Source organism: Charadrius vociferus, unplaced genomic scaffold (assembly GCF_000708025.1).
Source record: "Charadrius vociferus isolate BGI_N301 unplaced genomic scaffold, ASM70802v2 scaffold655, whole genome shotgun sequence".
NCBI lineage: Eukaryota > Metazoa > Chordata > Aves > Charadriiformes > Charadriidae > Charadrius > Charadrius vociferus.
Genome location: NW_009648330.1, coordinates 2103841 through 2119445, shown reverse-complemented (window position 1 = coordinate 2119445; position 15605 = coordinate 2103841).

Sequence of the window (15605 nt, the reverse complement as noted above, 5' to 3'; positions counted from 1 at the left end):
AAAGTGCTGTATAAATAAATGTGTTGTGTAATGTAACATGAAAGCAGAATGTCCCTGTGTCAACAAAACCAAACATCTGCAGACAATATGAACAGTTCTGCTCTGGTGGTGACAACAACAACCATGACAGAGTTTGTTGGAGAGGGAGCGCGTGCGTGTCTGGCTGGTTCGGTGGGCAGGCGAGGTCAGCGCGGAGGCTTGGTGGTAGAGGGGGTGTGACAGGCTCCGAAACCTGCATTTTACAGCTGGAGTCAGTCAGTCATACCTCAGCACCTCCATGTTACCTGGATAATCGGTTTAATCTGCTCGTAAATGTATAGGGTAGACATGATCGAATTTTTGTGGCAATTTTGCCAGCTATTTGGGTTTTCCTATAAATGGATGTAAGCATATAAGGTTCATGGCTCCATGAAAAAAACCCCAAAACTACAAATAGAAATACCATGCAGTTGCTGATATAATATAGACACAGAGAGCATATGTGTCGTTAGCAATATAATATACACCAAAAGTAGGTTCATGTTCTCGGCACTTTTTTTTTCTTCTTTTTTTTCCCCTTTTCTGCTACTATTGCTGCTTTGTTTAATTTTTATTTAATAACCCAGAAGCTGGAAATTGGAAACCGTAATTTGCTCTCCTTACCAAGTTGCTAAACTCTGGATGCTACACGATACAGAGCGCATCCCCTTGGTCCAAATCAGTTTAGTCATCATTTGATGGTCTGAGCTTTCTCTTGAGGCACGAAATACAGGGTTGAGCCCTGCAGGTAAGGCGTGCTTATGATTTCTATATGAATGTATATGTGTGTGAGAGAGAGACAGACAGCCAGACAGGGATGGATGGGGTGGCAGGGAGAGAGCAAGAGCATGCAAGAGTGTGCACACACTAAACATGTTTACAGTAAACCAGTTACACTGAAAATTTCCCGGTGGGGTTGGCAGCAGCAGGGAAGCCAGGCCGCCTCAGTACATTAAGGAGAAACCTCCCCTTGCCCTCCCTAAACCCTGCTGGCAAACTCTCCGCTGGCTTCCCAGCAAGTTGGGCAATATGTGCATCCCCTGAACGCCTTATCACGGCACTGCCTCGGGGCGAGGTGCACTGTCAACAACCAGCGACCCACAGGCATGCAGCTTTGTGCCTGACTCCAGCACACCAGCTCTCAGCTGCCACAAGAAACAAGTAACTAGCGCCCGGTCTCCCACAGAAAAAATGCTGTTCAGCTCCTGCCCGCTCTGGAAAACACTGGTTTTTATAAGTTTAGCAGTGCTTCTTGCAGGTAAGATATTGCCATTCTCGAACATGCCTAACAATTTTCTAAATAGTGGCTGTCTTAGAGAAAGGAAGCATCCCACCTGGGAACCCAGCCCCGGGTGGTCACAACCAGGCGATCAGATTGCTAACTATTTACAATAAATCAATATTTGCACAGTTTATTCACATTTGAGCCTTGATCACCTCAGGTATACAAGGTAGCACTAGGACTGCAGCATGGTGGCACAGTTCCCATCAGCAAGTACTGTTAGGCGGTATTTGGGGTTTGCTCATGTGTCGGGAGGGACTATTAACCAGCTCTGTACCTGCTGCTGTTTGTCTTTTAGATTTTACTGAAATCGGAGCTTTTGCCAGCCCAAGTGAATGTAAAAGTGCAACCATAAAAGATGTGAATGAGAGTCTTGAGGTAAGAGGTTGGCTGCGTCAGCCAAGCTGGGACCTGCTTTGCACAGCCGTTTGTGGTGGTGGGAGGAGCAGGGCCCTGCCACGGCTGCCCACGTGCCGGCTGGGCAAGCACAACCCACGTATTGCTTTGGCATCGCCTGGCTTGAAACAGAAGTACCTGGTGGGGAGAGCAGCGGGTGGAAAAGCAAAAAAAAAGATCAGTGTCATTTTACCTGCCATGTCTTTGGCTCTGCTACTGCTAGTCACAAAAAAAGTACCTGTAGGTGCATTTTCCTGTTTTGGTTTGCTCCAGCTATATAAAGTGACTTCAACATAAACAATTATGTCTTTTGCCTTACATGCACAATGTTGTTCTTAATCCCACTTTCAAATATAAAGTGCTAAATATTTTAAACACAGGTAAAGCCAGTCAACCGACAGCCTATGTTGTGTGTCGGTGCCCCTTCTCCCCCGGGCTCGGCATATCATAGGGGAACGATCAGACAGTGACCTTTGAATATGGCAGAAATGGGAAAGAGCTACCAGAGTAGAGCTTATAAGTCTTTTTTCACACATGATAGAGGCATCTTTCTGTAAAACGGCAACACGGAACTAATAGCTGGAGTTGGGTCCACATCTCAGTACAGACTGTGAGCGTCTGCCTGCAGTATTGTTCCCATCACACGTGGGCGGATTAAAAGGCCGAGGGCAGCACTTGCCTAGGAGGTGTTCTCCCAGGTGTTTGAGCCTTTTTTCTCCCCCAGAGATTTGAATTATATTATTTTCTTTGTATGACTGATGCCCATCACTTTCAACAATGTTTCTGTAAGCATCAGCCCGAGAAGCTGAGTTAGCCATTGCTGGCTAGTGCTTCAGCAGCTGTCACTGAAAACTGCACTCGGTCTTTTTCTTGCATCTGTGTAAGTTCAGAGTAACTGATGTCTGTTATAGTGTTGTGTTTGGTTGTGGAGTTTACCACAGCTCTGCACTATCCACATATGTGCATAGACACACATATTTTTATGGCTGTAGAGCAGTAGCTACATTAAAAGACAGGAACTTCTCTGTTTATACACATTCACAAATACATATTTTTACACACACACACACACACACCCACCCCCACACAGAAAGTCTGCAAGATGCCAGCCTTCAGAAGATAAGAATAACAAACCAATGTTTTGTATAGAAAGAAGATACATACAGTTGTTTATAAAGGCACCTTTTCTTATACAGGAAAAAAAACCCCAACCCATACCAGTCCTCCCTCTTGAAAAAACCTATCTAGCCACTGTTTTCAAAAGTGTTGTGGGGGAATTAGTGTTACTTAAAGCTATATAATTTTCAAGATGGTTCCTGTTCTGTATTTAAAACCAAAAAAAAATTTAAAAAGGAAAGAATATTAGTTCATGACCTTCATAAATTAATTCCAGGGCCTTTGCTCTTCAGCTTAGGCTTTTTCTCCTCTAACTCCACAGAAATATTCAAAATGCTTTCATGAAATGATCGCCAAGGGTGACAAAGCTTCAATCAATCTCCTTGCCTGGACACTGCAAGAAGCACTTGATGTCCTGCGCCCCGCTCAAGAGAAATGTGAGGCCCCTCCTGAGCCCATGCTCCTCTTTGCTGGGTGTTGAACCAACTGGCAGTGGAGAAGCACTAAGAAAATCTTAGTAGTCAGAGTGAGCCAAGCGTCTGCATTTCTTGAGGGGGATACAAAGCATAAGATAAAAGACATCTCAGCCACAAGCCAGAAAGCAAGGGAAGGGCGCTTAACCACTGCGCTAGCAGGCGTCTGGCAGGCACGGCAGCACCAACGTGCGGGGTCCCACCATCCCTGTAGCCCAGCGCCAATGCTGAGCAGCAGCCCAGTGTCACAGAGGCAGCAGGGCCTGCTCTGCCCTCTTTGGTGTCTGGGAACTGGCATTTCAGTCGTATTTTTCCAATAAATCCTTGGCTAGTTTTGGCTACAACAGTACTGAACGGCAGTGCTGTGAATGCAAATGCCACTTTTAAAGTGTAATTGGGGCTAACAGGGACTTTGCTGTCACAGTGACATGTGATGGAAAAAATGTGTGTAGCCAAGAAAGAAATAAACTATTTTAACCGAACAAAAATGCTTACTTTGACAAAGTCAGCTGGTGGGGCCACTTATCACCCATGCCCAGGTCAATGAGCATGCCTACGGTTTGCTTGGGAAGGAGAGATTGTTATAATACTTTCACTCTGACATGTTGTTTTCTCTTTTTTTTTTTTTTTTTTTTTTTTTTAACCCACTTGAAAGTCTGCAAGCAGCTACCTCCATGCCCGCTCCCACTACCCCCAAGGAACGGCGGGCTGGTGTGTGTCACCATTGACAATGCTCAGTACTGCAAACCCATGTGCAACAAGGTAACAGTCATGGTTTACTGCTGCTGTAGTGCTGACTCTATTCATTAATTTACAAGTGTTTATTGTGTAATGCATAATTTTCCTTGTTGTAGTTGTATTGACCTTCACTGGCTTCATGAAGTTGTAGTATTTGTATTGACCTTCAATGGCTGAATGTTTCTTCATCTTATGGTTACCGTGATGTTTGGGTTTTTTCCCCTATATTTGTTTCCCAAGGGTTATGACTTTCAATTCCTCAGAAGGAGTAGGTTGTATGAAGTATGTGGCAATGCCACCGGGTTTTCCTGGACAACGCAGCTTGTTGGGGGAAAGGCACTGGCCGTTTGTAATCGTGAGTATTTCTCGGACGCATCTGGTCACAGGGATGGGAGGCTCGGTCTGTTTTGTTTAGAAAAAGGAGGAAAGAAAAGCTTCTCTTTTCTTGGCATGTGGGACATTGTGAGAGTGGACAAACTGCTGAAGAAGAAATCATATGAGTTTTAAAATGACCACAAAGGCCTGGGCTGGTGAGCATCACTCATTCAGCTTGGGACGGCAAATATGACATGTATGCAATGTTTGTGGGAAGGTGCACTTTTTTTTAAAGCAGTAAATAGGTATCATCTTAGCACAAACCCCATGGTGCACAAGGGCTGTGTGACCTGTTGGGCAGACAACAGTAGAACATAAAACTGCTGTTTATCTTGCAACACTACTTGAAGAACCTCAGCAAAATTGGCCAACACCTGCACTATTCACTGCATGTACGTACAATAAAACCCAGCAGCTGGCCCCTGGCCAGCAGCACTGCCTTTTTCGTGTGGCAGCCCAAGGGCTTTAAGACTGTTCCCACTGCATACAGTGGGCAATCCGTGACCTGAAGCAGGCTGTCTGGCTCCGTCGTTATTGCCTTAATTTAAAAATAAATGTGCGTATACATACACAAAAGGGCCAACCTGTCTCTCCCACGGTTAATGGAAAATATTTTACTGTTGACAGTGCCTTGTTGCTAGAGCAGTTGTTTCCCAAGGCTTACCAAAAGCAATCAGCTAGGCACTTTTATTCCAAGTTGAAGTCTTTAGTCTGGAAAATGAGAATGCCGGCACTTGTTTAAAGATCACGACAAACATGAGCTAATTCAGCTGGTTTGATTTATTTATTTATTTATTGTTGTCATCTTTGATCTTTCCAGCCTCTGAGATTGCCATCAGTGGAGCTAAGTCTGCCTATTTCCCCACCAACAGCACCTGTCTGCACACATTAGCCTTCCCCGAAACTCAGACTGAGCAGCTAAATGTCTTCCTCAAAGAGCTTGGTGAGCAAGGCATTGAGGGCTCCAACCGTGACGAGGAGGCTGACTGTATCATCTGTGGTTAAGAGCACTAAAATGCTTGTGCCACCAAGCAGCCGTCTGCAATTTGACATGGGTATTTTGACAAGAGAAGCGGAGCCGTGAAATCATTGCTAAAACATGTAAACATAGAGCTTTTATTTAGTTAAAGGACTAAAGATCATAGTCATAATCTGACCTCAGATCTTGGGTACAGATATATAGGCTAAAACTAATCACGTAGCTTGTGGCAGAAGTGGTTGAAAGAAAGATGATCACTTTTATGGCTCAATTTTTTCTAGCTGGAATTAAACATGAATTAGAGTTGTTTAAGGGATGCAGTCATTAGTTAATAATTGTTATCAGAAATCATCTTCTGTCAGGGTTCATCTTTACTGAGAAAGGGCCATACTTTTAGTTGCTTTTACAGCTGCCAGCTAATCCTGATTGTTGCTTTGATGACCACTAAAGCAATGCAAGTCACAACAGCTATTGGCTGTAGGGGTATAATTCTTTTTTCATGCACCTGCTTGACTGGGGATTAAATCTGGCTGTACATACAGCTGTTCACGGGCCTGTGATTTGCGTGAGCTACAAACTTGCACTTTGTTGGTGGGTCAACTCAAAGGGTTCACCTGTATTTAGCACCTTGAGGACATCCCACAGAAAGACATAGCCTTTAGATATACTTCAATGCACTTCTAGGAGTCCAAAAGTGCCGTGTATGCTTGCTGTAACCAGGCAAAATGGCAGGAAAAATGTAACATCTCGGTCCCAGTACAAAATGTGAGAACAGGGATTACCTTAAATTAGCAGATATTTGCATCATGTCTTCTTTCCCAAAAAGGTGAAGGAGGTGGGTGTTGAGGGACCTGCATGAGAAGCTCTCTGGTTGGTGTGCCAGGGATCAGCTTCGGTCTCCGCTGTTCAGTCGCTGTCGGGCAATACCACGGTGGTTCTGGAAAGAAAGTCCCATTGACCCTTGGTTTGCTCTAACAACAGAGCGGTGTCCGCTCTGTGGAATCAGGTCTGCAAGTGCTCTCCTGCGCTCACAATTCCTCGCGCTCCCTGGGCGTATGGGGCCTCCCTCAGGCAGAGGTTGCTGTTCCCACAAGCTATGGCTTGGCTTCAGCATGAAAGTACAAAAGCAAACGAGGTCTGGTTGGTAACAGAGTTGGGACGGGCCATAACTGGGTAGAGCTCTAGGGCTTTGGGCTGAGCGCAGGGCTGACCGCCTGAGGTGCTCTGGTCTCAGCACAGTAATGCCAGGGCAGCTGCTGGTGCTAGCCCAAGATTTCCACAGCTTCTGGCTAGTCATCCTCTCCTTTTTTTCCCCTTCTTTATTCTATTTCCAAACCTGGTCTAAATCAGGACAGGTTTGGCTGTTTCCAGAGTTAGCAAAAATTTAGCTGGTCATCTGAATTTATAACAACAGCTTTAAACATGAACAAATATCCCAGTGATTTTTTTGTTGTTGATTCTTCTCAAGAAATACCAAATATTGTCCCTGTTCCAAATCCCTTCCTTCTGTGAGCTCTCCTTCTTTTACAGCCCCCCTGTGCATGTATGTAGTCTGGAAAACCAAAGCCCCAGAGCAAGTAGTGTGAAGAGCAGAAAGCCCAGGCCACTGGCCACCTGCCACTTGGTGCGAGTGGAGACCAACGACAACATAGCACTGGAGATCCAGTTTATTTGTGGAACTGTAGCTACAGAACAGACGTGTACGTGAATTATTACGAAATCTAAACAAAAAGCTTAGTTACTGCTTGCTTGGTTTTCAGTGGAATCCATGCTTGGGATTTTTGTTTTAATTTTCTTCTGTTGAGCAAACACTCATGCCGCAGCTCTGAAGACAGCCAGATCATCTGTTTGTGTTTCCTTTCTCTTCTTTACCTTTTCCCTATTCCTGTGAATCTCTCAGACACAGACAACATAGGTATGTGATACGTTATGTCTTATTGGTCTTTACCTCATTAGTCAGTCAAATGACTCAGATATATAAAATTACATCTACCTTTCCGACTCAGAATCCAGTCATTACAAGCAAAAAACCATCGATTGCTTTAGGCCCAGAACCAGTCAGTCATATGGCTATGAGTGTAGCAGACAATTACACCAACAAAGGGATGAGTTGGCCGCTTTTGCTGCTTATAAACTATGAGGCAGTAACTTAGGTCACTGTAATGGAGACAAAGGTGCTGTGGTCTTAAAGAAAAGCAATGTTTTTTTCACTCACTGGTAAGTTTCTTTATTTCTGGCAAACAAGTAATCTCTATCAAATGAAACTATAATGTCTTTGAGTCTTTCATTTCCAGCCAATTCATTACAAGCTGATGCTCAAATAAAATATCTGAAGCACTAAGAACTTTCCATTATAATTTTTCTACTGGTTTTCTGAGGTATATTAAGCTATTCTAGTGACTTTCCAAACCAAACAACAAAAGAAAAGAAACTCAATATTTCATTGTATGAGGAAATCAAACCCGTTGCTTTTGTAAGCTAACAGAAACTGTTAGACCTGTGCATCAGAAATCCTGCTGATCAGCATCCCATAATGTGGAAGGATTAGGCTGGAAAGCTTTAATTTGATGTTGTATGAATTTGATGTTAAGATGGAGATTGATTTTTTCTTTCATAAACTTGCAGAGAAGCAGTTTTGTTCTAGTTTTTATATATGAGAAAGGGAAGGTGAAGCCTATACAACACAGTTAAAAACTGAAAGAAACTTAATATTTCCCGGAGTAAATTTGCATAATGTAGTTCAGGCAAATAGTTGCTGTATGTTGGTATTAACGTCGACTCGGTGTCTGGCCGGGCATGTCTGAGCATCGGGCTGTCCCTCGTGCTCCTGCTCTAACCCCAGGATGGTGAAGGCTTTGTGTTCTGGCACTTGGGATTTGCAGTGACAGGAAAATTCGTACAGAAGGAAAGAAACAAAAAACATTTTAGGCCAGTAAGTTTTCAGATCAGACAAAAGAAGCACAAGATGCTTATTTATTGCACCATTCTTTGCTGGGTTTTTCTAGGTTTCATACTACAACCAGACTAAACCACTACCGCCCCACAGCACACTGCCAGCTTTCGGTATGTCCGCCTGCAAAGCTGCCAGTCACCTCGGCTGAAGGCTTTGGTAATATTTACAGTGCAACTGTACAAAGGCAGACTTTCTTGATATTCGTTAAGGGAATACAAGGCTGTATTATGCTTGCTTCTCTTTCGGTCTTCTTTTCAGTCCATTCTAATGCAAGAGAAGAAGTCAGCCTAGGAACAGAGCCAACAACAGTAATTACAAAGTAGCCAAAAAAACGGAAGGCAAAGTGCTGCGAACTGCAGTACATGAAGACAAAATTATACACGTTCTCTTTTCACAGGAACTTAGCAGCAATAGACTGGGAAACCCATCGCTTTTGGATGGATGCTAGGCAGGAACAGCTGTCCTCAGAGCCGTGACCATCCTGGGCCATCCTTCCCAGGGGTGGGTGGTGTTCCAGCATGTACCAGGGTGGGCTCACACCGACCCACGCAGCGAGATCTGCGGCACACGCTTCATTCTCCAGACCACCACCGCAGCGGGGGGCAGAAACATCAGAAGGCTCATGATCAGCACTGCAGCAAAAATGACCAGCAGTATTTCCCATGGGGCCAGGATGGTTTCCACCATGATTTGCTTCATGTCAAGAGTCTGAAGCTGTAAAGCAAAAATTACGCTGCATTACTTTCTTGCAAATAGGCATCACGACTGTATAGATGTGTTTGTTTTACCCAGGAAAGGGCTGCCAGCCTCCTTCGCCTACTACTTTTTCCATCCTGAAGAACAAACACATTTTCCCCGGCTGCAGGCCCTGGAAAAGCTCCTGCTCTCTCTCCGTCCCCTTGAGAGCCTCCGTGGAGCATCAGCCTGCCTTTCCCTTTTGGCTGGGCTGCAGTCACTGATTCTGGTGTAAGGGACACTATGTCCACGCTGAAACACTGTTCCTGACTCTTGGGCAGGCCTTTGTCAGCTTCTTTTTAAAATTTTGACTTTTAAGGCCCTCGCCTCCTGCTTAGAGCATCATTACACAAAACGATCACTACAGCGACATGTGTCAAAGCTAAAACCAAAAATAAAAGGATTTGATGGAAAGAAGGGAGAACTGTAAGTCATCTGCCATCAGAATGTGCATTTTATCTTTTTTTTTCCCTATAATGTAGGTTTTAGAAACTTTTTGTTTGCCAGAGAGCTTTAACGAACACTCAGTGAAGAATTACGTGCTTCGAGAATGACTACAAATATATTTTAATGAAACTGTTAAAACTGTTGAAAACTGTTTTTTATTTGAAATGGTTTGATCAAACAAGTATGAGATTAAGATGCAGAAAGGTTTAGCAGCCAGGCACTGGGGCGCAGAGCAGAAGCAGAGCTAGTAAGTCTCAAGTCTTTAGTTTTAAAAATAGAAAAAAAAAAAAAAAAAGTAGAGCAGTTAGTAAGGAGTTAAATCATGTTGGTTTTGGGACAGAGAGCCAGGACTGTTAACAGGTGTGTCCTAGTTAGTCAAGGGCTCGATACAATTCCCTCAGCACAAGAACCACACACCTGAAAGCAATAACGAAGCCATCAGGAAGGTGAATAAAAGGGGGCGGCCAGGATCTGAGGAGGGTTTTTCTCCCACTGCCTCTTGCTCCTGTGCTCCGGCAGTAAGGAGGTTTCCTGTGGGGCTGCAGTGCTGTCTTCAGCTGGGGAATTTGGCCTACGTTTCACCAGAGGAGATCTCAGGTTTGTCCATTGCTTTTCAGAGTGGGTGGTATACCAGGTTTCTATCACTAAATCCTGACTGTTATGAGAGGGAGAAGACTGAAGCAGGGTTGATTGAATATGTTTATTTGGAGAGTGTAGAAGAATGTGAGTAGATATGGGAAGCTAGTAAGCTACCTGAAATTTTGTACCTGGCTTAACAGTGTTAAAATTGCCCTTGGCTCAGAGTTTTTTTGCTGTGGCCTGTGAGGAGAAGCAGCAGATAACTGGTAACAAATCCTGGGGAATTTAGGTAATGATATTCCTTAATGAAGGCTAGTAATTTGTTAGGCAGATGCTAGAAGGAGTTTCTCTTGGCTGCTAAATGAACTGGACTCTGCTACTCAGTCAAACCTTAGCTCTCTGGTGCCAGCCTTCCTTGTATATTTACCTTCTCTTGCTATTGAGGTGCCAGTTCTGCTGTTTTTCAGAGACAGACTTTGATAGTGGAAAACACATTCTGCCTTCAGACTCGGTTATGCCTGCCCAGCCAGGGTCAGCGTCTGCCTTGCAACAGCACCCAGACCTTTCAAGAAACCTCAGCTCTTGCAAGGCTGCATTGTTTTACAGTTCAGATTAATGTCAAATCTTGCAAACTGAGGGAAAGTACGGAGAGTATGGGTGAAGCTCCCCTAGCTTAGAGCCTGGAGTGTGCTTGTGGCCTCCCTGCCAGAAAAGCCACATGCCTGCAGCAGGATGGATGCCGGTGCTGGAATGCTGCCCACCAGGTTGGTTCCCTGTAGCCAGCTGTGCTCTGTGCCTGGTGTCTAGAAAAATAGCTGCTTGGTTTTGCTTGGATTTCGTCTGCTCAGAACTACAGCTGTGATGGGGCTGTGCTCTGGGGCTTGTTAGGCTGTGTGATATTCTGGCTTTTCTTGTGGTGCTCTTGATTATTGTTTTGTTCTTTCTCCTCTGTTGGTGGATGAAGGTAAGTGTGAGGCTGTTCACTACCAGGGAAGGTGGGATGTTTGTGCTCAGGTAGCTGCCTTGTGTTGCTTCATTGCTGCACACAGTGCTGCACTGGGAGTATCAGAGGTGGGCCTCTTGTCCTCTAATTCATTTATTTGTCTATCAATGAATTCCTTTAAATATTGTCATTTCTGACTTGCTTTGTGGTCTCTTGTTCTCTGTCAGGCATTTTCTGTTAATCTCTTGCTGCTGCTACTTTTGCTTCCTCCTTCACCTTTCATGTCAATTTTTGCTGTTTATTTCATTCTCTTCCGCATTCTCCTCTTCCAGTTTGTTGCAGTTCCCCTGGTTGGACAAGCAGTTATTCAGCCATAGTTTGCATGGGAAATCCCCTGTCCCCACTTTCTGGTCTAGCGATCCCTCACCAGGACCTGGCTAAAGGGAAAAAAAATCCAGTGAGAGCATTTGCTGCTGGTGACGGTGAGGCAGAGCATTGCCCCTTTCCTTAAATCCTGGCTGTGAGGGAAGGTCACGGCAGTTAAACTTCCACAAAACAAACTTGCAGTGATCTTCAGCTGAAGTATGCACCATGTGGTGTACGAAATAGAGGTCCTCTGACACCCTGGATGAAGGAAGGCTCTGTTCTCTTCCTTTGCTGAGAAACTAAACCCTGTATTTTGAGGTGAGGAAGGTGAGGTGTGCTTGAACACGCAGGCGGTAGGGGCACCATGGGTAAGGCACCCCTCTGCTTTGTTCCTTGGTGAAGGAGACATAACATATCACTAAGCATACTTAGATAAGGAATTGCTGTCCTGGAAGTTGTACCACTGGCAGTGAACCAAATGTTGGACAAAACAGCCCGAAGTGTCTTGGCAGGGGGGAGCACCCACTGGGAGGCATTGCTGGGTTTCTGGCTGCTTTGCTCCTTCTGAGGAGTTGAAATGTTCTGCAGTCAGAAAAGAATGGTGAGGGTGATACTGCAGAAGCAATTGGGAAGTGATGGGAAGGTTTGTGAGAGTGCAGAGGCAGCTTCAGGGAGTCAAGGCCATGTACTACAAGGCTGTAAAGAGCAGCAGGCCGAGGGCCTTGTTCACCTATTGGAGCTGTTGACTACATTTGCTTCAGCTGGAAAAGTTGCTGATGGCTGATAGTAAGTGTTATACAATGTCCCCAAACTATTCATTTGTCCTTCACCCACCTACTCTGTGCTTTCCCTGCACTCATGTTCTTGTGTTTTAGGGCTTCGGGCTCTTAGCTTGTGAGTGGGCACTGCACAGCCCAGGGGTGCGTATGCAGCTTGCTTTGGTCTTTTGGGGATTGAATGCATCAACAACGCTTCATAACTATGCCTGTATGACATGACCCTCTTATCATACAGGCATTATTACTATATTACATAATTGTCACTGAGATACATCATAAATCAGGTACATTCCTGACAGTGGAATCCCTCCTGAATAGGGGCAGCAACAAGTGAGTCTGCTAAGCCGGGGTGCCGGGCAAGCAGCAGTCAGAGGCTGGAGGCCATGACTCACTGACCTTTCACAATGGTGCTCCCCTGGGTTTCACTCGGTGCAGCTGTGAAAGATCTGGGACTGCTGCTCAGTTAAGGAGGTGTTTCTCACATTGACAGCATTTGATGCACACAGGCTGTGCGTGGTTAAATAATCTTCCCAAACAGCCAGCATCCCTGCCAACTTTCTAAACCTCTAAGGTTTGATTATGGGAGGGTATGAATCAACATAGCACTCACCCAAAACATGGCTCTAGAACTAGAAAAGCAGTGGTGTTTCTTTCAGAATAAACAAACACTGTCACTAGAGCTTTGCAAGTTCTTTATCTCAACTAAAATCCTCATCAGTGAGTGTGTGAGCATATCAGATCTGCTCTCTAAACCACAAAATATTTTGCAGTGAAGGATGCTCTAGATCTATTCCCCAAATCTAACAGCTGGGTAGAAGAGTAAAGTGTCTGCAAGGATTGGAGCTGAAGGCAATAAATGGAATGCAATAAACAAATTTAGAGATGTATACAATAATGAAGGCATTTGGAGAGGGGAAAAAAGAGGCCTATTAGAGAAGTTTGATTTCTGGTTGTACCTTCTGTTTCCAGTGTGTTATTTAAGATTTGCCTGAAGCTACACAAATTCAAGGTTTTGTCTGAACTATAGTTGAAGGAGGACCTTTTTGGACCCTAAAGAAGGGGTCACCTTACCAACAGAGGACAGAATCCTTTCTTAGAAAAAAATCGCAATTCTATCCTTCTACCCTCAACAGAAAACAAAATTATAACCCTGTTATGTAATTCTGGAAATGAAGCTACTATGCTTCATTAACTGCATATGTTTAATGAAATCTAAAGTAGGCCTTGTAAAAATCTATGTTGTAGATTGTGGATTGCTTCACTGCTCCCCTTATCTTAGCACAGATCCATTTATGAATTGTAATATCTTTAAGATCATGGCACACAACTACTGCAGAGGCCTACAAGCAGGAAACAGGTGACTTACACTATAGTATATTTAGCTGATGTACATGTCTGCCAGCTTACAGCCTGCTGCAATATAGAAAAGCCAGAAGATATTGTTTGCGCATTTGGTTTGAAATCTTAACTTCTGATTATTAGGAAAAAGCAAACCCATGTATAGGCAGATGGGATGATTGATGCTTTGGCATGGGCTGCTCTCTACCAGTGAAGTGGTTGGGCAGGGTGCAGCCCAGACAGCTGCCTTGTGGCTTCTGCCCTGCAGGGAATCTACCCCATCTTGCCCTACCAGCTGAAACCATTTGAGTGCTTGTCCTGACTGCTGCAGGCACTCTGGTATTGAATGTAATCTTTGATTCTAGCTGTAATGAACCTGTGCTAAAAAGTCATGTTTTTTCTCTGCTAATCTTGTTTGGTTTTTTCCTCCGAGTTACTGATTAATCTCTTTTGATTTTAGAGAACAAACAGTAGGAAAAACCTTAAGAAAACTCAGATGTATTTATCCCCCTCTCAACTTCTCAACTGGGGGGGGAGGGGCAAGCTATAATTCCTCAGTGTATCATGAGGCCAAATACTGAAGGTAGCAATACTGTTATACCAAGAAGGCTGATCTGTAGCCTACGGAAGTAGTGTGAAGCTTTAAGACAGCCTTCTGAGGCTTATAGGGGTCATTGTAACATGAGAAAGTCCCTGAGCAAGATGCTTGTGGGAGGTGGTGGCCTCCCACTCTGTTACTTGGTCTCTGGTGTGGTTCCTCTGAAGGTGTTTTGCAGGGGGCAGAAAGATGATCTGGTATCTCAGTTGGCACCCGTTTATATAATTTATATAATTTGTCTTCCTCCAAACTTCAGAATAAATGGCTATCATGTAATAAATTTTTCTGCCTACTTGGAAAGGTCACAAATCCAGTACTACTGGCTAACCTCTGGGAGCAGAAAAACAAGGTTTAAAAAATGCTTTGGGACCCTGGTAAATTTGTAAGTGCAGCCTCCAAAAGACAGGATGGATCAAAGTCTGCAAGGCCTGTTTTGTATCAGTGAATAGAGTTATATTTTTCTCTTGTTTCTATCAGCATATTCTGATTAGTAACTACAACATTTAATGTCAATCAAAAAGCACCTGAGAGCAAAAGACACCCTCAGTTGGAAGAAAACAAGAAATGTGGGCAAAGACTGTTTGCCTTTCCTCATCTTTAGTTCCAACTGAAAAGCTGCAATTCCTTCATCTCTCCCAACATAGTGTTTCAGATTTACACTCATATTTATGTACTTGTGGAAAGAATTGATTCTGTGTAAATCCTGTGACTCTCAAATGATTTCTGGAGTTGGATGACTTCAGGCAGGTGAGAACCTCAGTGCCTGCAACAGAACAAATTCCCCACTAGTGAACTACTCGGTGCTCTTACTGAGTAAAAACCTCGCTGCTAAATATTTGTAAAGCAAGCATAAACATGCCTTGGGCTGACACTTGCTTATGGGCTTGTGTGGCTGAGTATTTATGGAAGCACATCAAGGAAATTAGACCCTTGGCTAATGTCCAAACAGGTGAATTCAGTGTTTAATTTTGTGCTGGGTGGCCTGCTCTAAGATTTTTTGTTTCTAGTGTTACTTGGAACTCTTGGCAACAGCATTGGGTTCTACCCTAGATGTTCTCATAGGCAAGAAAATACTGACAAATGTAAGCATATGGATCTCAGCAGTAAGTATCATTTGCAAAGCCCTGGCTGTAAACACACATTGGGAGGTTTGGTTTTGCTGGTGTCCCTGAAGCGGGTAGCAGGGTATTGGTGTTTATCTATCTTGTGAAGTAATCACAATTTATTTCATAGCCTCTTCCACATTCCACTTTGGGGGGAGGAGGAGGGAAGAGAAAAACTGTTCCTACTTCAAAGAAAATGATTGTGGCTTTAAGAAAGACCAGTCAGCCAGGACAAGTTTTCTACAAGAGCTCTAGGACATCCATTGTATTTTAGATATTTATATATAGGTACTATATATATCAGTAATATTTACGTGAGAATCAGTCCTTCCCTTTTCCTTCTCCAAAGGCAGGGTCCTATTCAGCATAAGCTTGGATTTTCGTTAT